Source organism: Alosa pseudoharengus, unplaced genomic scaffold, assembly GCF_046254945.1.
Source record: "Alosa pseudoharengus isolate Yale_2024_CS ecotype anadromous, Long Island Sound unplaced genomic scaffold, YU_APseudo_1.1 YU_APseudo_1.1_scf_10, whole genome shotgun sequence".
Taxonomy (NCBI): domain Eukaryota; kingdom Metazoa; phylum Chordata; class Actinopteri; order Clupeiformes; family Clupeidae; genus Alosa; species Alosa pseudoharengus.
In genome coordinates, this window is record NW_027468565.1 from 10467976 (window position 1) to 10478303 (window position 10328).

Below are 10328 nucleotides of genomic sequence, written 5' to 3' on the forward strand. Positions count from 1 at the left end.
ACCGCTGCAGAAAGTGAAGTGAGCCTTGTGTGTAGGCTACTAGCATAGCATGTTGCTGTCAGAAATGGTGGTGGGGGCGAAAGAGCGCCACAGGGATAAAAATAGCCAAGACCCGGTAACATCGACAGTTCGCAGGGTTGAGGAGACCCTGGAGCGGCGAGGCCGGGGTGGGATTCCGGTCGATCGACCAAATCGTGTTACAGGAAACACCACACAATCAAGTTACGCTGAAATGTATTTTATTTTATGAAAATCTCAGTGTGATTTGAGCAATTGGGCCCAGACGCGTAGCCATTCACATTTTCCTTCGTATGCATTTAGTAATTCATGTTAATTAATTCATGTTTCTGCATATATGGGCAATAGCCCATTAACTCAGTCATTCAGTCAGTCACCCTCCATCCTAGTGGAGATGCGCCATTGACGGAAAAGCACATTGCATCTAACATGGAGACCCAATTGGTTACTGATGTGGGTTTTCGGTTCCTTTTGAACCTCTGTTAAAGCTACCCAATAGCATAGCTCACTGCTCTCCTGCATGTGTTTTACGCACGGACTGACTGTGACGAGTAGTATGCTACGGCCTTGAGTCTGTGGGAGCAAACAAAAAAAGAGGGATATCATTTTTGGAAGACCCAAAAGGATGGCTTAGCCGTTGTCATACGGATTTTTTAAATTTAATTAGTCTCCCAGTTCCCATCTGAGCACGTAGCACATTGCCATATTGCTCTTTTACTTAGATGACATGACATCATTATAACAAAAAATAATTCACATTAATTTATGCGTTTTGCAAGTAACTTTTCTAAGTTCATAAGTTCATCCAGTCAGATGTCCTTTCACTCTGAAGCACACCAAAACGTTCACGAGACCGTCAGATGATTGAAAGATACATTAATTCTGTTACTAAAAGGGTATTAACATGCTGAGCATAGGCTACTGTAACTCGCTCTCTCTCTCTTTGGAACACACACACACACACACACACAAACCCACACAGACACATCTGTAACCAGATGGCCATGCATAGGCCTACATGATAGGTGTCTACAGATAAAGCAACATCCTTTGGAGGAAAACAGCTGTAAGACTTTTTACATTCTGCTTCCATCTACTGGTGGTTTACAGGTATTACATTCACACTTTTTGTAATTTTGTCAATTAATACTACCACTTAGAAGTTTTGAATTACTCACAATTCTCTGGGTTCACATACATGAAATCACACTGTTTCTATTCAAATAACTTGAAATGTATAAGTATATAGTTAAGATATTATTAATGTATGCTGCTAATGACTATAAATGGTTGATTTTAAATTGAAGGTCTAAACAAGCGTAAAGTGATCTCTTCATTTTAGGACTGCTGCAGTACAACTAGACATCTTTGGTCTACTTGAGTATCTGGAGCATCAGCACTTGGTCTGAAATGGTCAAAATGAAAGGTCTTTCTTCAGACTCCTAGCAGAGCATCAGTTCAGAAACAAAGTCAGTTCCATGCAAGATATTGACAAGAAGATCAAGATACAGTATCTTGCAAAGGAGTGTACCATATCCTTCACAGAACAGTGCAAACTGGCTTTATCCAAGGTACAAAGTAAAAGTGGACAAGATCCTCAGAATGCACAACTGGTAGATTTATTGATTTTGACTTTATCAGAAAATACCAGTTTTATCAGCAGAGGTGAAAAGGTTTTGTAATGATGGCCATCTACAGTAGGCTGAGTTTAAAAGAAAAAGATGTTTACCAGCCACTGGCCTTTAAACAGAAAAGACTAGCATGTGCAAAAAGAAGCAGATACTGGTTAGAAGGTGAGTGAAAATGTGTTATAGACAGAAAGGTCTAAGTTGAAGTTTTTGGATCACAGAGACAAATCTTTGTGAGGCACTGAAGAAATGATCAGAGGAGTGCTGACACCCTTTTCTCAAGCACAACAGAGAGATCGTCTGGGAGTTTTTTTGGTGTTGGTAGAGTATGTTATTCATATAGGGCAGGGATGGGCAAACTACGGCCCGCGGGCCGGATCCGGCCCGCCAAGCACTTTCATCCGGCCCGCCGAGCATTTCATTTAGGCTAGTTATCAGGCTGCTCGCTATTTTTTTCCTGCGATAGACGTTGGTTAGCTTCACTGCAAACTGCTTTTCACTCTCCTTAGATAACGTTTACAATGTCAATGTCAAAACATCATGTTAAATAGAGATAACATCATGTTAAACTAATTTAACTCTTAGTTATCTCCTTTGCAGCAGATCTAACGTGAACATATGCAATCCATTTAATTGGGAACGCGACTGCGCTCACGAGAGGGAGAGAGAGCCGCAGGTTCCAGCTGGCTTGTGATTGTTGATAATTGATATCTCCTCCTTATAAGAAAGTTTTAAAAGGAAATCATGAAGGCAACAGTAGTTCCCACTACTGACCATTTAAAAACTGTGAGAGGGCCCAGCCGTAGGTACAGCACTAGCAATAGTGGAGCAGGCAGAAGATCATTGAGAAATAAACGTGAATTAAAGCGACTGTCTTAAAGCGATAGTGTACAATTTATACATTTGTTTAACAGCATAAAATTAGCAGTATTTTTAAAACAAATTAGCAGTATTTTAAAACAAATACTTTTCATACTAAATTATAGGCTATAAAAAATGTATTTTTTTAGGCGTGTGTCGTGGGGGGGGGGGGGGTTGTGTGGCCCGCCGGCCAATTTTCAAAACCCAATGTGGCCCTTGAGCCAAAAAGTTTGCCCACCCCTGATATAGGGCCTTTCTGCCTTTATGTGGATATGACAGTGAAGACTGACAGACAACGAGAGAGAGAGAGAGAGAGAGGGAGAGAGAGAGAGAGATAGAAGTTGTGGGATAAGGGAATGACAGTGGGTTCTGAATCAAACCCGGGTACCTGAGTAAAACAAAATCTTTAACATGAAAGGCTATAACTACATTTAACTGATTTAACTTTAACGCCATTGCCATACCATTCCATGTGCGCGACAGTTTGAGCCAATTTTATTCTTCAAGAAGCATGTAAGTGAAGAACCAGTCAAAAATTTGTATTTGCTGCACATGGAGGATTCTTTGATTAAAGCAAACTTTCCAGCTCAAAATTGTTATTTCAAGCAGAGCTCATTATTTTTTATTTTGATATTGGCTTGACAATATTTTTGATTTTGTGGTTTACTGGAAAATTTGTAATTATCCGGGAAATTTTTTTCTATTAGCATTTGATATCCCTTGGAATTATTCTGTGATTCAGGATATGTGAATATGGACATAAACTAGTATGGTATTAGAAAGGAAAAGGCCAAATAAGCCGCTCACTTCACCGGTAAGTTGAATGTGGTTGAAGGTTTCATTTGAACAATATTCCTGTGAACAATTCCTGTAAAGCACTTCATGACCCTGGTTAGAGACCTTTCCAAACACGCCTTTTCTTGAATCTCTTTTAGCTAATCTGGAATGTGAAATGGGATGGAGCAGATTACACCAGCTAGCCTATAGGTCCCCTTCAGATATAGGCTAGCAGTAGGCTAACTGGTGTAACCCACTTCATGTGAATGATGCTTTGATTGGCTAACAGTGTCAGCCTGGGTGAAAAGAAGGGTGTGTATCCTCTTATCTATCTCTGGGGTAGATGTCAAATACGCTAATTTCCCAAAAAGTTGGTGTGTTCCTTTTCAAACACATGCGGCAGGTGAAGGTGCTGTGGCAGGCTGGCACATAGAAATTGCTCATCACCATAGATGTTCCTCTTAATGACAAGGCATGATATCAGTCTAGCACAGTCTGGAATATCTGCACAGTGTCTGGTATATCTGCACAGTGTCTGTCAGTTCTGCAATTGGAAAGTGTGATGTGTGTCTTGCGAAGAGAGAGGGTTCTCACAAATTCAGTTGTTTGACAGCATGCAATTCAGTTGCTTCTGGGGGAGATTGTGCTGTCAGGAAATATGTTTTGAGCAATTCTTGGAAAAGTTTCAGCACAACAGTAATTCCCCTGAGATTGTTAAAATAAGCACAACTGACGGACTGCTCAACAAGTAAAAGAAAATGTTTCTATTTTGACATTATTGTTCTAGATTGATGTGACTTTGCTAGATGGTTGCTGAATCACCGAGAGCAAGCCTAAGGTGATATCAGCAAGGGGCATCTATCCCCTTAAGTAAGTAATCTGATGGAGGGTTTACAGGGAAAGCCTATGTGCCTTCGGCTGCCTGAGAGAAACTTAGTATAGTTTAGTGTAGAGGAATGACACACAGGGAGAGCAAGAGGGAGACTGAAAGAGAGAGAGAGAGAGAGAGAGAGAGAGAGAGGATTTTACAACCAGAGCAAATATTTGTTTGAGTAGAAGCCCACCCTATGTGATGCACTCAGCAGAGTTGAAAACCTTGGCTCTCAACCACCGACAGACCATATCCAATTTTAGCTGGATAGTGCACTGGAATTCATGCTAAGTTATACTTTGACTTTAGGATATACTTTAAAGCCATTTAAGTACTCTCAAGAGTGCTTTAACTTCAGAGCATAAGCAAAATTCGTCATCCACCCTGTTTCGCCTATGTAACATTACATACAGTATTTATACTTAAACAGCATATAATATAAGTTATACCGTTTTATGCATTCAGATACCGACATACGAAGGTATTACACATGTATTACAAATACATCTTCCTTTTGCACATAGTATACTATCTATGTTTGTCTTATATTTTTTGTTCAGAGGATTATGCAATATCAGATACAATACAACACTATAACCGATAACCTTTCTATTGAGGACAAGCTCTTATCTGAGAGAGATGCAGAGGATGTGCTACAGAATTAAAGAACACCTGGGATAAGTCAGGGCGAGCTGTTTTGCATGGACAGTGGAGGTGTAGATGATTAAGAGAACTCCATATAGAATGTGACAAGGACTTGGCATAAATATTCTGTACGCAAACACTCTCTCTGCATGTGAATAACCCACTGCATCCAGGAGTATTTATCGCTGCAGTTCCTTGGCCTGTTATAAGTGTTGGCATCACATGAGGCCAGTGAAGATGAATTTCATTTGCTCTGACATGACACTTTTCTCTGGTTCTCAGTCAAACAATCAGAACTTGCCTTTTAGAATAATTCATAGACATCAGTAAAAAGGCTGAAAGGGTGTGGTTGCGGTTTCTCAACCCTACCCGTAATTCACCTAACAAAATGCTCTCAAGGTGAAAAGTGTTGTCCATAGCAACAACAACACTGATCACTAGGAGATATTTGGACAATATTCTCTGAGAAAGTATCCTGAGCTTTTTTATTTACTTTTTTGTATGCGGGGTGCATGATAAACTAGTGTAGGAAAAGACTCACAAAACAGTTCTATTCCTTTAACATTATAACCATGAAAGAAAACCCAGAGAAGTTGAAAACACACCTGACTCAATTCTGCTGCTTTTTAAAACTGCGTGGTTTCGGGCGGCCAGATGGTGCATCTATAACACTAAGACAAAGTCTGGGGACTCATTTAGGAAATCATTCTGAAGGCAAAAACACCCGCCCCCCATTCTGAGTGGAATCAGGGATCTGGCAGGCATCAGCACCATTGTAGTGAAGTACTCTCTTCTCACCAGCACTAAATCATGCCCGGGTTGTGATGTCTTTATGCACAGTTTTATAGATACATCTTTTTGATTTATGGCTCCATTCTCAGTGGGGGAAGAAAAACAACAACACACACTCCAAGAACCACCACAGCTACAACCGAAGTCTTATCTTGTTCGCAACATGACAGAGCTGTTTTTCAAAAATAACCACCTAAAGTATTAATTCATTGAGTTTCCCATGTTTACGTGATAGACAAAAATAACTTGTCCTATCTTTGTTTCCAGAGTGTTGTGTCAAATGGGCATTTTGTCAGTCATTCATCATCATCAGGATTTAGCGTGCTGGGCTATCATCGAAGGGGAACATACACTTGTGAGAAGCCTAGCCATCAAAAGATGGTTTATTTTGGCCAGTGTCTTCTACAGACAGTGATCTGGCAGTCTAAGAGTTGTTGAGATACATAAACACATTTTGTGCAGTGTGCATACGGCGTCCATCTGTCCGACAAAGCTAGTGTGTATTTACTTAACAACAGATGGTTACACTGCAGCGCAGCCTGTGTGGGGTGGCCAAATGATGTGGAGATCAGATCATCGGTGCTGCGGTTTCCTTAGCCTTCCGGTGATCGTAGCACGTAGGCGGTGGAGTGGAGGCCTCACTGAGCCACCGCCGTGAGCACCCACACAGTGATAATGCGGCGAGATGGGAATAAATCCAGCGCCTAACCAGCCAAAGAGACCTGAAGAGCCCTTCTGCACCCCAGCCTAATCACCACAGATCATCCCCCTGGCTCTACAGAAATACGGCCATCATAGTGCTGCATTAAAGAACTATGTCCGAGCCAAGCGGTTAAGGCCAATACCCCCCCCCCCACACACACACACACACACCCCACTGGCACAAGGGCCAGGGCTGACACAGTTACTCTTCAAGAGCTGCTTATTTCTTAGCAAATGTTTCCAACGCGGACAGGCCTTTGCCTTGCCTTTTGCTGCAGCCTTATTGCTAAGTGTTTAAGAAGCAGGTTCGATGTTTAACCAGGGCTATAACCAGTGTTGGGAGTAATGCATTAAAAAAGTAATGTAATTTCAGTAATGCATTGCTTTTTGCTGTAATGCAGTAATGTAAGGCATTACCAATACAATTTCAGTAATATTTTACTCGGTACAATTCTCTAGTAACTGAAGTTACTTTGCTTTTTAATCCAAAATTGAGAAATGCTCAATTGGCACCAGAGAAGATCATCCAAGAATTAAAAAAAGTAATCTATGCTGGTCCTGGAATTTGATTGCCTAGTTTAGATGAGGGAATTTGAGGGAAAGGGAATTTGAGTTATCTCTGCCATTCATGCAACAGATCTAACATGGTTAGGCTATACTTCTCATTTCAAGCAGTGAGAATAACTAAAATGTTGCTTTTACAGACAAAGATCGTAGCCATTATTCTCAAACTATTTGCATTTAGTCTACACCACTGTAAGTGGAATGATAGGCAACCAGCAATGATGAGAACCATTTAAAGTCAACATACAATTTCACTATGGCTATATTTTACTACGTATATTAAGTTGTGAGTGACCTTTGGCCTTTGGGGCCTACATTGTCCCATGAGCCATAACTGCAACCATTATATTGTTCTTTTGTTAGCCTTAAGCCTAGCTCAGTCATTATGTCATACCACATCACCTTCTGCCGTGTAATGAGCTGCATTGAACACATGAAGATCTATTGAGAACACCAAATCCATATTTCCTGTTATTTTGGTGAAAGTAATGTAAACATAGTGTAATGCCTTACAATCCAAAGACAGTAATATTGTAATGTAACAAATTACTTTGAGATGACAGTAACAAGTAATAAACTAGATGTACCGCAGAGCGGTACAAAATATGACCGCCGCCAAGTCCAGCACATTTTTTCCACAAAAAGAAATCACGCTGAAAGGCCTATATGATTCTAACTGTCTCACTAAATTGCATTATCCACACTCAATTCTTGGTATCTGCTAGACAACAAGTACCAAAACATGATTAGTTCATAGATTTCACATGTAAAATTAATTTTATACAACCCCACCTCCATCTTGCCTGTTCATAATTCTGAGAAATTCACACAAATCACACAAATCTTGATTATTTGTGTTATGTTTATGTTATGTGTGTGGGTGTGTGTGTGTGTGAGTGTGTGTGTGTGTGTGGGTGTGTGTGTGTGTGTGTGTGCGTGCTTGTGTGTGTGCCTGCGTATGTGCCTGTGCATGCAAGCGTACATATGTCTACTGTGTGAGTATGTGTCATACGTATGATTACTGTGAATGTATGTGTGTGTGTGTGTGTATCTGTTTGTGCACATGTGTGCACATGAAATGGGTTAACATGACCCCTGGAGGCAAACATACGGAAAAAAATGGTCATCCTAGGCCCTACAGTTCTCAAGATATTCACAGAGAACTGTGTCTGCCCTACCCTCCTTTCGGGGGGTCCAGTCCAGCGGGGGGGCTACAGATCAAACCACCTACAGGCCAGTTGGTGTATAGTAACATAAATTAATTTATTGTGTGGCCCCCAATGAACGGAATTCCACAAAATTTGGCGTGCATACAGAGGGTGTCATAATGATCCTACACTTCCAATTTCGTGCAGTTTTGACTATGTTAGGTCACAGATACCTCATTTTTACTTTTTTGTATTTAACTAGGTGGCGCTATACATGAAATGAGTGGTTATGGAATGGGTTGACATGGCCCCTTGAGATCAACATACGAACAACGAAAAACGATGGTTCCATGCTATCCATGTGGGGTTACATACCCACCAAGTTTCGTGTTCCCTGGTCTTTCAGTGTCCCGGGACTCATTGACGGAAATTTGGGCATGCGAAAAAAAAAAAAAAAAAAAAAAAAAAATCTGACTAAACCTATATGACCGCCGCTTCGCTGCGCGACGGTCATTATAATGCATTACGCTTTTGAAGTAACTTGCCCAACACTGGCTATAACGGGGCTCCCATCTTTGGAGGATGCCTTTGGAAATCCCAGCTGGCTCCTGTGTTGCTGACGCCTCATGGAGGAGGAGTGCGTCCCAGTTTCACTGAGCTAATATGCTGGACTGCTCATCAGCCCATCCCGCATGCCAGCATAATTGCACTTTGGGGGATGGAGAGGTGGTGGTGCTGGGTTGCTTCCTAGTAGGGGAGATAGGATGGTGTGTGTGTGTGTGTGTGTGTGTGTGTGTGTGTGTGTGTGTGCATGTGTGTGTGTGTGTGTGTGGGGGGGGGGGGGGAGGTTGGCTGGTGGTGGGGTGCTTCATTTTCAATTAGCCAATCGCCTTGTTTTAAATGAAGGAATTAAAAGAGTGGGTAATACCATTGCGGTGGCTAACGGCCTGTGACAAGGAAAGAGCTGAATCAGGATAAATCAACAGAAGCTGACCCGAGGAAACCGACTCCCAGATGAGCAATTGGGCAAAGTTTGTGTGGAGAGATGAGAGGAGGGAAGAAATGAGCAAAAGTTGGGTAATTATGAGCGTTGGGAGTTTTGCTGTTGGTCAGCAATAAAGCTGTTGGTTCTTCACACGCTGGATGGCAGAGGGCTCATTTGAACAAAACATAGAGCAAGGTTATCTGAGATGAATTATTTTCTATGATGCATTCCTATTAGCTGTAAGGCATGCAGTGATGTGCTCGTCATGCATTTCAGAGAGTGGAATAATGTTAGAAGGCCTCGTGATCTATACTCATTAAAACAAGATTGACATTGGCGACAAGATGCTCAGCATGTGGTATAACAAAACGACCGATTGAGATTGAGATCCACATTCAACTGTGATTGGAAATATGTGGTATGTCTGGGTTGTGAGTGCTGCACTTAGGCCTGCTGATACTGATACTGAAATTTAAGGACAGTAATGTCATGTTAATGTAATGTCTGATTGCATCAAGTTAGAGGTAATGCTCTCACATTCATTTAAGGGAATCTGGAACACAAAGCTGCTAATGAGAGTATTATAATGCTGTCATCTCCACATCCACTGAGGGAAATTAAGGAATGTTCAGACACACGCTATTAGTATTTGCATGTTGATGGAAATGTACTGGCTTCAACCAAGAACGTGTTAATTTACATTACATTCACGTTCAACACCTTAAACAAATATAATGTACAAGTGCATGCATGAATTCATACAATAAATTCAAGATGGCTAAAGAATTGGAATTAACATCTGTCCAAAGGGAAAAACAAATTAATTGTTCACACATAGCTCAGGGTGTTACTGTAATAGATTGAAATCATGCTCTACCAGTGGAGTGGACGTAGGATATCAGTGACTTGAAGGATTAGGGAGTTTAGTTTGTCAGCACTCTCGAACAGTATGCCGTAATATCCACTGGCATGAATGGGTGTGGGGTAACTATTAAACTGATACATGTTTTTTGTTACAGTAATAGGGCCATTTTATGTCCTACTCACTCCATACTAATTAGTCTTTTGTGAGGGAATGGCCTAAACCACTATGTTTTCATTTTTATACAGAGGTTAAGGAAACCCATATGATAAGATATTACATGCTGGAAATATCTTGTCAGTAAAACCATAAAAAATACTTTTTTATGGATCCAGTGTAATTTATTGCAAGAGCAATTTTACGGGCCCTGACATGAATGAGTACATGTGTGTTTTTTTATATGAACATACATGTTGATTGCACTTCCATACGTATAGTTAATGCATTCCCATCTCAGAATCAGCACTGTTATAAA